Source organism: Rhyacophila brunnea, unplaced genomic scaffold (genome assembly GCF_057557595.1).
Source record: "Rhyacophila brunnea isolate RB1 unplaced genomic scaffold, BYU_Rbru_1.0 scaffold_2, whole genome shotgun sequence".
Taxonomy (NCBI): domain Eukaryota; kingdom Metazoa; phylum Arthropoda; class Insecta; order Trichoptera; family Rhyacophilidae; genus Rhyacophila; species Rhyacophila brunnea.
The window spans coordinates 49,088,925-49,104,817 of NW_028232859.1; positions in this window are offsets into that span (position 1 = coordinate 49,088,925).

The following is a 15,893-nucleotide window of genomic DNA, read 5'->3' on the forward strand; positions in this document are numbered from 1 at the left end:
TTATGCAAAGAAGACTTGACTCGGTAATTATTTTAATTGTTATGAACACAAATTCATAAAGAGTTGTTATTTATTATTTTTAAAAACCTTGGTAATGGGATGGTGTATGAACATCTTTTGTGCGAAATCGTTTGGAAAATTTGTTCCATTTTCTCCAAGGTCGCGTACATAATATTCCAATACTTGAACGGTTTGAGTGAAAATTGAATTCAATAAAACACGGCCGGTAAGTTGCATATTTGTTTATTAATTCCTATTCCTTATGTTAGAGCTTTACAAATGTTTTCACCTCACGGCGCCTTTAGTGAGGTAAAATTATTTCTCAAACTCTCCACACAACATTTTAATGATACCTAAGTACATCATAATATAATTATTATAAGTATTTGCAAATCTGGATAGCACAATCATTAAAACACTTTCCTGTATTCGTTAGAGGATTTATATATAAAAAAACGAAATATTGTGTTTTTATCATTTTGTAAACATCAATGACATAGAATATAGATAACAAACCAACAATAGATTGAAATTTTAGAATTACAACAGAATACGTCATTATTAATTTCTGCATCTTCTTCCACGTATTTTAGAAAGAATATTTTTTTCTAATGAATTTAAGTTTTGTACTATTCCATTTGAGTCGTTTTTTGCGACCCGGGTTTCGCCTTTCGACATCTTCAGGTGCTGCAAAAAAACGACTCAAATGGAATAGTACAAAACTTAAATGCATTAGAATTTAAATTCAAATTCCATTCAAGTACCTTCGGTCGATAGTATCTATTAATATTTTTTTCTTCTCATCTGATTCTTGATAATCGTCATGGTGTAATTCTAATTTATGCTTGTTTAAGTGGATACAAATATTTTGGCCAAGGAAAAATTGCTACAGAAATCTTATTTAGCAGGGAGACCGAAAGCGCTGCGATGCATACAAAAACTATATTTTATTTTTATCAATCATTTTGCATTTAATTAATAATATTTTTCATTCGCTTTCCTTTTTCTAAATCATGTTCTCTCTTACTTACAATATTCGTGTATTAGATTGCATAGTATAACTGTTCTTAAATTCTTTTAATTAAATTCTCTTCTCTTAAACACGACGTATCTAGTAAGTCGGAAATGGTTGCCGACCCCAGCTTTTAATTATTGCTCCAACCGATATAATAATATTACTGTACTGTAGTAGACAATACAAATAGTACTGTTTGAATTTAAAATATTCTACATTTTAGAGAATTGGTTGTAAATCTGGGCGATTCAAGTTTTCGTTGTGGAAGGTGGGCGGTTTAATCCATTATAATAATTATATTTTATATATTATAATATGTTGGCCATTAACAAAGGTCCAATCTCTTTAATTGCTGACAACTTCGCGATTTTGACTTTTTAAAATACCTATGTTTTATAATGTACTTCTGAATTCCATCTTGAAACTTTCAATAGAGGTAAAATACTAATACAATCACCCGATAGGTAGGTACTTCTCGAAGTATATGGACATATTTTTAGCCTCGCAGCATCTCATACTCAATAATCTCATCAATTAAAGGTATTTTTTTTTACAAAAATTAGCGTTTTAAATTTATTTAAGTATGTATTTATAAACATACGATACCTAAAAATCTCTTTCTAAGAAAAATTGTACGGAAATTTGGCTGTAGCCATTGTATCAGAAATATATTGCCGTATCATCATCATCATCATCATCAGCCGGGGTCAATCCACTGCTGGATGAAGGCCTCCCCAAGCTTTCTCCAACTCTCTCGGTCCTGTGTCGTTCGCTGCCACGTATTTCCGCCGAAGTTTACCAGTTCGTCAATCCAGCGGCTTTTAGGGCGACCCTGTGGCCGTTTCGTACCCCTTGGGTACCACTGGATGACGGCATTTGTCCAGCGGCCGTCCTTTCGGCGAGCAATGTGCCCCGCCCATCTCCATTTCAGCTGTTTGGCAACGTCTATTACATCGCGTACTCTTGTCTGCTTCCTAACCCATTCGTTCCTCTTACGGTCCTTTCGCGTGATGCCCAACATGCACCTCTTCATGCCTCGCTGTGTGACTCTTAGCCTTTGGACATCTCTCGTGTTGAGGGTCCACGTCTCGCAGCCATACGTGAGCACGGGTAGCACACATTGGTTGAACACCCTACGCTTAAGACATAATGGTAGGTCACTCTTGAAGATAATATTCAGACGTCCGAAAGCACTCCATCCCAGCTTTTTTCTTATAGAAATTTCATCGTGCATGCTTCCGTCTATGGACACCTGCTGTCCGAGATAGACGTAGCTGCTGACTTGCTCTAGTTGGGTGCCAGAAATACAGATAATCGCAGGGTCCGAAAAACAGTTCCTCATCACTTTTGTCTTTGAGACATTTATCTTTAGACCGACCGTTTGTCTGATATCCGCGAGTTCTTGCATTCTACCTTGGAGGTCTTTCGGGTCTTGTGAGAGTATAACAATATCATCTGCAAAGCGCAGGTGACTGAAGTGCTCCCCATTAATTGGAACACCTTTTTCCTCCCATTCAAGTTTCCTAAATAAGTCCTCAAGAGTAGCGGTGAATAGTTTAGGTGAAATGGTATCACCTTGCCGGACACCTTTGTTAATGGGGAATTTACACGACCGTTTGTGGAGTTTCATGCATGCTGTGGCATCACTGTATATACTGTTCAATATGTTTATATAGCGCCTGGAAATTCCTTGGTTGCTAAGGGCGTCTATAATTGAGAATTTTTTGATGGAATCAAACGCCTTTTCATAGTCTATAAAACCAAGATATAATGGCAGTTTGTATTCCTGGTAGCGCTCTATGATTTCCCTGACGACCTGTATATGATCCATAGTACTGTAGCCTCTTCTGAATCCGGCTTGCTCTCTTGGTTGGTTCTCGTCTAGAACTGTTTCGAGACGGTTTGAGAGTATTTTCGTGAAAACCTTATACAGAATCGGCAGTTATGTTCCATGGGGGTATTTGGACATAACACACCACGCTGTCCAAACGGGTTGGTGTGTGGTTTTCTGTCTGGGTTTTCCTTCCCGTAGCCAAGGGGTCTCTCGTTTTAAGGCGCCAAAGTTTCGCCTTTCACCCTTCTCTATTAGCTACAGATGAGTTATACTGTCACAAGACACACCACATCTGCATTGCCCAGGGGACGCCGCGTGGAGGCTAGAGATAGGATTTGTTGGCCATCTGTAGAGTAGCGTCTCAACACTTTATAGAAATGTACCTATTGGCATTAGTGCATTTCATTGAGGCCCTAGCTAACCATTTGCCCGCCCGCCCGCATTGCCGTATAGTATTGAGATAAAATTAATATCTAAATGAAACACTTAAGAAATATGTAATAAAACCCACTAGAATACAATAGAAAAACAAAAGGAAATGGGTAGGTAAGTAAATTAGAAAAAGTAAATAAAATAATTTTATAAAAGATGGCGTGCAAACAAGTGATTTCGTGCAAAAACTCTTTAAACTATATCCTCAAAGTTTTGGCTGAAGTGAAATCTAAAGTCACAAAAGAACTGCAAGGGCGACTGGCTATTGCTTCGAATGATTTGATTGCTGCAGTTGCTGAATTAACGCTTGAAAACGAGACCCTGAGGAGTACAGGCAAGGAGTACAAGGACATACAAGCACAGAGTGTTTCGGTTTCGCCCTTAGACGTTTTGCCTGACGAAGTTATTGTAGCTCCGTCAACACCGGTGTCCATATCTACGGCTGTGAAAGACAAAAACAAACAAGTTGAGCCACTATTTGCTGAACAGATTACCGTCATTCAGTCACAATCTACAAGCATTGGCGAATGGTCAACGGTAAAAAAAAGAGCCCAATGAGTCATCGTAATTTATCCACTGGAAATGAATCTAAGCGACCTAGCCTGCAAACTTCTACCCTCAAAAAAATATGTGGTTCCAAACCTGGTTCCAAATCGTGTTCTGGCGTTGAAAAACGCAGAAGTCTACACATTTGGTCATTACACCCAGACACTACAGTAAGCGGCCTAACTGATTATGTGAAGGAGAGTGTAGGTGATATAAAATTTGAAGTAATTAAATTAAATACAAAGAATAAATATTCTTCATTCAGGATAACAGTTCCAGAGTCCTCTATTGGCCATTTTCTTGTTCCTGAAATTTGGCCGGTTGACTCGATAGTCAATGAATGGCGTTGGAATAAGTCAGCTTCACCCCATACTACAAGCAAAAGCTCGTGACGGTCACCTAAATACATTGACGTTTATTATCAGAACGTTCGTGGTCTCAGGACGAAGACAATCGAGATGCGTAATACTCTCTTGGCAAGTGACATTTCTGTCATATGCTTGACTGAAACCTGGCTCAATGACTCGATTTGTGATGGTGAACTTTTCGATAGTAGATATATTGTATTTCGCTGTGATCGTTCATTTGGTCAAAGGGGTGGCGGTGTGTTAATTGCCGTTCGCTCTGATCGGGTAGATAGTGTATCTATGATTGACCATATATTTACTGGTATCGATGTAATTATTGTCAAATTGCTGTGTAATGGGTCGCCTTTTATTATTAGCTGTGTTTATTTTCCGCCTCGATCATCGTGTAATACTTATAATATGTTTTTCTCATATTTTGAAAATTTGTCTATTGGCAGCTCAATTGCAATCATCGGTGACTTCAATCTTTATTCGGCATCCGCCAATGTTGATTTGGAATTTGCGCACTTTCTGAGCTGTATGCACTTTAAACAGTTTTCTCAAATTAAAAATGAGAAATCACGCATATTGGACTTGGTCTTGGCGGATACAGATTGTAATGCACAGGTGAATGCTTGCGTTGATCCCCTTGTTCAGGAAGACGCTTACCATCCTGCTCTATTAGTTGAGTTGCCAATCAATTATCATAATTTTTCCAATAGTCGTCTTAGCGATAGCAATAATTTCAATTCTGTTAGCTCGGAAACTTTCTTTTTTAATAAATGGAATTTCTTCAAAGGCGACCTATGACAAATAATGTATTATGAAATGCAGAGTATTGATTGGAATGCTTTATATAGTACCGATGATATTAATAGTCAGTGCTCGAAATGGAAAATTTAACGAACAGGAACGCTAATAATTTTTCAAAAATGTGCAATATTAGATATAATATTTGTAATGTAAAAAAATCTTAGTTTTACATAATGTACTTTATAGAGCATTTTCATCATCACCTTCACCCGAATCAGTTGTTGGTAACATAAAAAAATATGTAATATCTAATATAAATTTACGATATCGTTTACTAAAAAATTTAAAAATTTATAATAATAATAATTACACAAATACCTAATTGTAAGTATATGAATCTAATTGGAGTAGAAAACATAAAAATACATGAAATAATGGACAAACCAATACAATTTTCCATTTGTTTCGTCAGTTGTTTGAATAAAAACATGTAACAAAGTGTAGATGGAAACATGAGTGAAGATACCTTATTTTTATTGATTTTTTGGGTTTTCACCACGTGTACTTCTTGCTTCTTTTCTGGACATCATATAATATCATCTCTTAATAATGGCTTCTGCAACAAGCCCAAAATGTCAAGGAAAGAAGAAAGAATTACACACGGTGAAAACCCAAAAATCAATTACCATGACAAACAACCATGAAAGTCTCATACAGAAGATAGGTACATTGTTAAAACTAATATACATGCTACTTCATTATTAAAGCTCTGATTTTTACTACTTAAATTGGGAATATTTTGATTACACTATTTTTTAATCACATCAAAATTCACCATATACGAAAAAGCAAGAGCTTATTAATATCATAATAAATTAATTTAATAAAATTAAGTACGTAGTTAATCAATACACAAGTTTTACGAATGTAGCATTCTTCTTTAGTAAATATGCATAATTTTAAACAACCTCAGACTTGTAGATATTAGAAAAAATATTTAATTATTTACACCATGTGGGATAATTTATTCTAATAGATTTCTGATGTTGTTGAAATTATTAATTATTATGTAAGTACTTAGAAGTAAATATTTTTCCAATTGGATTGTGATAATTTTATTTAAATGTAAGTATTTTACCTATTTTATTTCGTGAGTTTTCGCAATGTACCTACCTATTATTTGCTCAAAGCAATCTATATGTTATATATCATATAATATATGAGTACATATTTTCTGAGATTATATGAATTGAAATTAGAAAAATATACCTGCAATACTCTCAGTCATGGAACACAGAAGATGGTAGCAAAACACCCAGTGATGTTCCTAAATTAAATGCCGCCCCAATTTTTCTACAGTATTTTAAATCTCCCTGTAACGACTCAAATACCTCTGTCATAAGGAATCTGTTCTATGAATATATAACAAAAAAGACCTTTACGATAATAGGTACATATGAAATTAAATTAAAAAAAAAAACTAATACATAATATTTATTCGCTTTTTATGTTACTATAATATAGAGTTTAGATGTATCTATAGTCTAAGGTTTAGACTTAAGACACTTACCCAAATCAGTGTAAGGATATATTCGATACCCAACTTCTATAGGGAAACAACTCAAAATAGCTTGTTCTAAGATTTCGTCGTTACCACTAAACTTGGCAATACCTACACAGTTTTGTTATTTTTACTCATGTGTACTCTGCTATTATTGTACAGTAGGTCTTCTTCTTCAACCATGTCCGATCCTAATAGGATCATATGGGCCTCCACAGAGTAGAGGTTTGTATTAACAGATTTTGTTTTTACGAGAAATGGATGTCAGCCACTTGCTCGACCTATTAGGTCTATACCCTGACCCACACACATATTGAAAAACAATATGTGTACTTGCCAGACCCAGGATTCGAACCTGGGATCCACGGCATGATAGTCCAACGCTTATGCCGCGCGGCCACCGTGGGCGCATGTAAAGTAGGTACCTATATCAAAATCCTTAGTATGTTCGTGGTTTGCATAGTATGCGACATGTTTCCCAATCACAAGACAAACAATTCAAAACACCAACAAAAGCTCACAATCAACACACAATCATTATTATGGTACCTACTTGATTTAGATGGGTATGCACTTTATAATTACTATGGTTTTATAAATAACTATACTAATAAAATAAACTAATATTTTGAAAATAAATTTATTCTTTCAAAGCCCTCAAATCAAAAATTACATGTGCTATTTATTAGCTATTGTTTATAAAACCTTTTTTGAGACAAAAAAATCTCTTCCTTGCGCAACAGTTTTGTGAATTTGAGAGCAATAAATCTTACTGACAATATTTTTTTCAATGCACAGTAGATAGGATTCATTGTATTATTATTCAATAGCAAACAGCTTTTCTTTGCAGAAGTTTTGTGAAACAAAAAATATGAACTAACTAGGTACTTACCTAAGCCTACCTATATTGATTTAGTTCAAAGGACCGTTTTACTGTGGTTATTTTAATATCCGCAACAATATATTTTTTTCCATTAGCTTTATTTTCTGTATAACATGAAGGATTGATATAGATATAGATATAGATATAGTTTAGGAAGGTAGGTACCTACATACGCGTATTTTTTCACTGCGAAGTATTTCTGTCGAACTAAAATCGAAATAAAAAATAAAAGTAGCTCCTCATAACATGGGTCTATGAACGTTTAAATTTGTTCGTTATCTCTGATGAAGATGCCCATAGACGCAAAAATTGTACAGAGACCACTGATACTTTAATTTACTTGCACAATAGCGATATAAAACCTCCTCGGATGTATATCGCTCCATACCCATGGGAAAACACCTCGTTGATTGCATACCATCTAATATCAACAGGTTGACTAATGAACGGCCTCGATTATCTTGTGATGTATTGTCAAAACTATTAATGCGCCAAGCCTACCTATGTAAAGTTAGCTATTCTATATTCTATATTTTACGCGATCGTCAATCGGAAAATTATGATTTTGTTTCTCCCATTCATTTCTTTCCCGTTTCATTCCATAAAATATTGTGACTTCCGCTCCCATATTGATTACAAATGTACTCAAAATCAAAACTATTTGGAAACCTTAGATTATAGAAAAAAAATTGGGAACCCACGATTTACACTCTTACCAATCTTATCCAAGTCAGCTAAGCTCTGTGGTTGATACCAAAGGGTCGAAAATCCAAGCCTTGGTAGATGGATACCTACACTGATATAATTTAATTATTCAAAAAAATTAATTAACAAATTAACTATTTTTCACTATAATATTATGTAGATATTTCATGTGTTTTCATTGAAAATCAAAATATAGCAGTGTATATTACAATTATTAGGTACGTAATAATTTTATGTTATTATCGTTATTATTAGTAGGTACCTACCCTAAATAAATGATGTATCTTGTGATTTTGTCTTCAAGCAAAAAAACTTGTTAAATATCACTATAGAATAGAATAATATAGGTACTATTATCTCATATTGTCTTGAAGAAAACGGAAGAGAGCAATAAATGTAAGGGTCAGGGAACTCAGAATTTTTTCTTTTCGGTGGTAAGGGTCCTTTCTTCAATAAAAACTGTATTTTTTATTATCAGACACATGGGTTGTCTAGAAATGCATTGTTAGGAAAAAATATACCTAGATGCATTTCTAAGAAGAAATTTGGCTTACTGTGGCACTCATTTGTATCGACATACGAACTATTGACAGGGGTAGTTAACGAGTAAAATCATTGTTTAATAGAAAGATTTTTTATATATTTATATACCTACTTACCAATTTATATTCTCAATTTCAACACATTCTGAACGCCATATTAAATATTCTGATGACGGTCGAGAATTTTACGAGCATCTCGCTTTCAGAATTCTACGAGAAGGAACGGTAGATTTGAGGATTCCACGAGACGGAACGGAATTGTCGAGGAATTCACGAACCGGAACGGCGCACCGGTGCGTTCCGCTCCATTCCGAGCGCTGTTAATAGTGCAATTGATGTTTTCTATGTAAATATTTATAGTGTATTTTCCAAGTCTTTTCCCATTAAGAAGTCTTCGGGTACTTCGCGCAGCTAACCTAAATGGTTCACTCATAGCATTATTAAATCCATTGACTTGAAAGCCATCTGTCATAAACGATGGAAGCGCTCGAAGTGCCTGAATGATTATGGTGCTTTCTCCGATATGCGCAGAAGAGTTCATCGCGCCATTGACGCTGCTCACAAAGCGTACATTGAGAAAATTTCCTTGAATTTAACCTCAGACCCGAAAACTTTTTGGACGTATGTTAGGAGCTTACGTAACTCTTCTGCACAGCTATCGTCTATGTCTTTTAGGGGTAGTGTATTGCATGGCTATAAATCCATCGCTGACGGTTTTGCTGAATATTTTAGGTCAGTTTATTCCACGATTCCACCAAAACTTCAACCTCAACCTGAATACTTTTCATCTTCTTGGCCCATACTAAATATTGGTCCTCTGGATGAGTCAGATATGAAATATGCTTTCTCTAGACTATATCCGAAATCCTCAGTAGGTCCAGATGGCATTCCTCCATGGCTATTAAAAGGATGCAAAAAAACTTTTAAGCGATCCTTTGTTGTATATTTTCAATCTATGTTTAAGTAAATCTACCTTCCCTGAATTTTGGAGCTTAACTCGTATACGACTGGTGTATAAAAATGGCTCGGTATCTGAAATAACTAACTTCCGACCAGTGGCTGTTCTCTCTGCACCGGTCAAACTATTTGAGTCCATTTTACATAAATATATATATACACATGTGGATGGTCAGCTGACTGACGCTCAACATGGTTTTCGATCTACTCGATCAACAGTTACCAACCTCATGGAGTACACTGAATACATATCTCGTTCACTAGACAATCATTGTCAAGTTGGTGCAATTTATACGGATATGTCAAAGGCTTTCGATCGAGTTGATCATGATATTCTTTTAACTAAACTGAGTGCAGTAGGCGGATCTATTAATTTTGTAAATTTTTTCAAATCTTATTTTTCGCATCGTTGTCAATATGTCGAGTACGCTGGGTGTGCATCTGAAGTCTTTCAAACTCTTTCAGGTGTTCCCCAAGGATCAAATCTTGGACCAATTATGTTCCTCATATTTATCAATGATATAGTTAAAGCCATGGATGGAGTAGAATTTTTACTTTTTGCGGATGATTTGAAATTATATGCACCAATTCGCAATGAGTTGGACTGTTGCATGTTACAGAGAAATCTCTGTTCAATTGAAAGTTGGTCAAAAAAGATTAAATTAGAATTTAATACTGAGAAATGCTTTTGTATTACTTTTTATAGGTCAAGAACTCCGATTAAATACAATTATATTATGTCAAAAAATTCTTTAAAACGTCAATCTGAGGCGAAAGATCTTGGGATAATTTTTGATTCTTCATTATCCTTTCACTCACATATAACTTCCACGGCTCTACGTGCGAGTAAGCTTCTAGGATTCATCATGCGACAATCCAAACCATTCAAGAATCCTAATGTATTACGTACACTCTACGTCTCATTAGTGCGTAGCATTCTTGAATATGGGTCGATTATCTGGTGTCCTTATGAGGTTTCCTATAAGCTTATTTTAGAACGCGTCCAGAAGAAATTTCTTCGATGTCTTTATTTTAAAAAAATTAACTATTTTCCTTTCGATAATTCATCAGATGATTGTTTTCCGACTGCCTTTCTACAAGGCATGCTTACTTTTCACTCTCTTGAATCTCGTCGGTCTCTTCTGCTGTTGAAACACTTTTGCCTGTTATCGCGTGGGATGGTTTCCAATCCTGGTGTCCTAATGAATTTGAATTTCCATGCGCCTGTCAATTACCTACGTGGTCGCAGTCATGATTTATTCTGGATTGGAACCGTTTCCTCGTGTCAAGCCTATCAGGCACCATTAGCGAGGGGTGCAAGACTAGTAAATGCGCTCCCTAAAGACATAGACATTTTCAATGATGTACTTTGCATTTTATTTTTGAAACTGTATTTTTCTGTATAAAATTGTATATTTTTCGTTCTCAAAAATTATATTTTTCTGTATTAAATTGTACTTAAGTATGTTTTGATTATTTATTTTTTTTTGTTATTATTATTGTTATTATATATATATTTATTTTTCTATATTCTCTTCTCTCTTGTGAGGGTAATGTTTGACTTATAATGTAAATCTCATGTTGTGTACGTCTTGAATTTAGATTTGTTATGTCCACAATGTTTTGTATTCTTAAATAAATAAATAAATAAATAAACATAGCGTACAATTTATATAGAATTTAGGTACTCGTAAGTAGATAAGTATCATGTCGTAACTGCGTTATTATCATATGTTTGATACCAATCAAAATCAAATTTATGTTCTTTTTTTTAATTTAATAAAATTGGAACATTACTATCTGCAATGCTCCATGGACGGGTCTAGGACGATTTGGCGCCGGAACAATTGGACGCCACACAATTCGAAAATAATTAGACGTTGAGTACTTATAGGTACTTTTAAAAATATATTTAATATTATTATTTATATTTAAATAATTATATTATGATTTAATAGTTGGTGAGAATTTAAATATGCACACGTAAACAATGATTTAATCGTGCATATGTTTAAGTTCCAACGAAAAAAGAGTTTTTTTTATTTTTATATAAAGCCTTAGGCATGGTAATTCTCAATCGGCAATAAAAAAAACATTATGTAAAGAGTAAAATGAATCAAAACTACTAAGTAGTATATAGAAACTGATTAAAATTCCTCGTCTACGTTCTGTATACGTGTCTACGACAATGCGGCGTCCAATTTTCCAGGCGTCCAGTTGTCCCATTCCCTCCACGGACAATGCTATTTGATCTCATTTCTACACGACCTTCTCTTTGCGGCAAAATGTAATAAATGTGCAATTATTTACATGTTACTCTAAAAAATACTTCACACTTGCGTTAATTAAAGCTTTAACGGCCCACATGCTCAGCGTACGTCAAAATGGAGCTTTTATGCTATTTTCAAAGCATGATCCTGGACATTTTAAACGTTGTAGATAATCTATTTACATAATTATGAAGCCTTATTATCGTTTATATTTATTTTAAACATTTGATGACTGCATAAAGTATTTTTATTACATAAAATAGTATTCTTTTAAACCTCTCGCTCTAATGTTTTAGAATATATTAGTCATATTTCAGTACGTACCTAAGCGATTTTTTTTTTAAAACGGTACATGTTTAAACACGCGTGTTACCATTATCTTACTCCCTACTTCATTTATCGTTTGTCAATTTATGGCTACGGCCGTATGTTGTAGCTTAGCCACTGGTAAATGCCAATAGAAATGGCGTATTTCAAAAAAATACTACCTTATTCTTAGGTCAATAATTATTATAAAGCAAACATTATTCGTAGAATGTTTATCACATTTAAATGGTCAAAGACATAGCTTATAATCAGTATCTTTAAACGTATCTTTAAATGTGTAAATCTTGCCCATTTTTTGAATAATATAATGCCTAATTCTTGTCAAATTTGGGATCACAGAGATTATCAATATAATTTTTATTGTAAACATTTCACTATAATAATGTCGACATACATTTTACTAATGGTTTTACAAATGCTTTTAAAAATTAATAAACATAAAAAATCATAACACCACTTCACATGGATAATATGACTATATTCTAAAACATTAGAGCGAGAGGTTTAAAAGAATACTATTTTATGTAATAAAAATACTTTGTGCAGTCATCAAATGTTAAAAATAAATATAAAGGATAATAAGGCTTCAAAATAATGTAAATAGATCATCTACAGCGGCTAAGGAATGTCCAGGATCATGCTTTGAAAATAGTATAAAAGCTCCATTTTTACGTACGCTAAGCATGTCTCCCCTTAAGGAAATTATATCATCAACCAACCTACAAAAATGAACGATAGATATTGAACAGTAAGTAATTATTAATAACTTGAGTTGATGATTTAGTTCACTAGTTAGAACATCAGTAACTACTCAATAAGCGCTGGATATACAAATTGATGATATTATTTGTTGTAATATAATATTGCAAAATGCACAATAAACAGTATTATGTGTTTTGCACAGCCTACCGCCATAATATGAAATTATCGATTTTTCATTAATCACAAGCTGAATAATTATCGCTGTAATATTGGTTAATTGGTACGTTTGAGTTGAGTTAGTTACTACCTAAATAAAATTCTGTATTTTTTTTAACTAATAAATGAAGCAAAACACAAATTGAGTAAATTATTTCCGCTTCTGCAGGATCGATGAGTGATGACTGATGTCACAAACAATCGACCGCTTGCCTCTCAGGTGTTCCGTAAAATATCTTTTGTGTAGGTCAACAGAATGCCTTGATACGTCCCTGACTCTGCTGTCTGCTGTCGGATGACGGTAGGCACTTCCGAAGGTGGAGACGACTGACGAGGTCTCTAATATTTTTTAACATTGTTACGTCTGGTAATAATGTTACCAGGCAACACCCTGCAACTTACACAACACCTAGGTACCTAGTGAAAAGGTTTAAGTCAGTGGTTTCCAAACATTATGTTACTACGCCTCCCTTTAAAAAAAATTTAATCTTGGCGCCTCCCCCCTTTATTTCATTAAATAATACAAACGCCCTTTTAAATAGTCAACAATGTACTAATACAAAAATGAAAAAAAAATAAACAAAGTTTTACTACTTTATATTAATTTTTAAATTAATTTGTTTTTCATGCGATGAATGTGCTTGTTTATTAGCACAATCAATTTCAATAATAGTCAATCCAAATTCATCATCGTTCATTGACAAATGGATACTATCATGGGCCCCACATCCTGAAGCGGGCCCACCTACCTATCGCTGAGGTTAAGGGCAGTGTGGTGCTCTAATGTAGTGTTTCCTAAATTATACACGGGGGTTATCATATAGTATATCAATCATCACATAGGTATCACATCAAATTGCAACGTCCAATTACACAGCAGCGCCGCAGGCGACTTTTTTCACTATTTATAAAATAATGTGAAAAGTGCATTAGCAAACTAGCCAAGAACTCAGTAAATAGATTTTTGTTTGCTTCAATATATCTGCTATCAATATTCAACATGGCGAACTTATTTTTTTTTGTAATTTTAATTTCCAAAGCTCCATTTTTTATGAATGCCTTCACTTTGTCTTTTTAAATCAGTGAATGCATTACTGGTCCTTGCATTGATTTATTCACTCATTTTTTTCAAAATTTCAATCAAATAGACAAGTTTAACCACAAAACTATCGTTCCTGAACAAATTTGGCAAATTTCAATATGATGATTTTACCCTTCTATTTAATTTTTTCACGAGATAGCCAGCGCGCTTCACAATAGTATAGAAGTGAGGTATTATAAAATTAGTTTCCATATTTTCAGACAGGTTTGCAAACAACCTTTTATTGGACTGTTTTTTTTATGTTGTTTATAATTAGCGGCCGTTTTATAAAATATACGTTTGCAAACTGAAAACCTGTGGCTACATTAATTGTGTTAAGCTTTTCGCGCCTCCCTTTGCAACACTCCGCGCCTCCCAGTTAGGAAATCGCTGGTTTAGTACATGAAAAAAAACGTGATTTTGACATGACAGTCGAAAAGTGTAGGCATGTAAAAGATGATAAAAACGTTCATTGAGTCATGCAGGTGTCGATGCAGTGCAGTTCAACGTGAGGCGACCTCGTTGTTGTTCTAGTGATTTCGGAAGATTTTGCTGACAATGTTCGTTTAAAGGTTCAAAATGTGCGACGGGATGGGAGCATCAGTCTGATAACATTTTAAACACCAAGAAAAACGACAGTAGGTACACACTTTTTACTGTGACGTCACGTGATAGTAGGCGACATGCACCTCAATTTGATCAGAACTTAACTGTCAGCGATTCCCAAAACCTACAAGTGGTTGAACGTAGAATCATGCGAAAGATGTTTGTCCCTATCTGCGAAAATATAATGGTAACTCGTGACGTCGCTATTATAATCATAAGCTCTAGAAGCTCTTTGAAAATCCAACGCCTGCAATGGGCCGGGTAAGCATCGAGAAAGCAAATCATGCTGATCTAGCTAGAATAACTGACATTCCGTAGAGGTAGGCAGGTCGAGAGACAAAAATTTACCTGCGGCGCTGGCTGACTTTGATTACCCCAATCGTTGATGGATGTATAGGTAGGTATATTAAAATTTAAAATATTTTCAATGTATCTAATCAAATCATAAACTGCAGTAGGTACATAGATAATAAATTTACATAAGTTGAAACTGAAAATGCTAGGGTGCGGTACTTTGAGGCTGTTTAAAGGTGGCACTGTCAAGAGCAGACATGGGCAACCTTTCTGGAGCCAAATTATCATTGTCTCTCTACTCTCCGAGACAAAGGCCAAACTGAATAGATTTTAGCAAACGCTACAGTACCTAGTGTAACGTTTCTTTTTTTGTAGGTACCTATAGCCGAATTCCTTTGAGATGGTAGTCATTCGTGGATCGTCCGCTAATGTGGAACTGTCATAGTTAAGTCGGCTTCAGGGAACTCAGAAATAGTGGGAACTGAAATACCTAACGGGTGTGGAGAAGCAGGCAACCAATCTCGAGTGCGGAAGAATACGGGATAAACTTAAACACGTATCAAGAATACGTGATATGTCGAATACTGGCAACTGCTCTCGGTTTATGCAATGACGCTCAATTAATAGTGGTCTATTGAAGGTTGCAACACATACGTCTATAATGAGTGGTTCATTTTGGTAGGACATTGGGATTTATAGCGTGTCGGAATTCTATTTATTAATCATTTCTGTGGTCGGCTTCGACATAATACTAAACGTGATTAGATTTTCAAATATATCTGAGATATTATGGAAAGGGCCCTCAAAAACTTATTGTACATA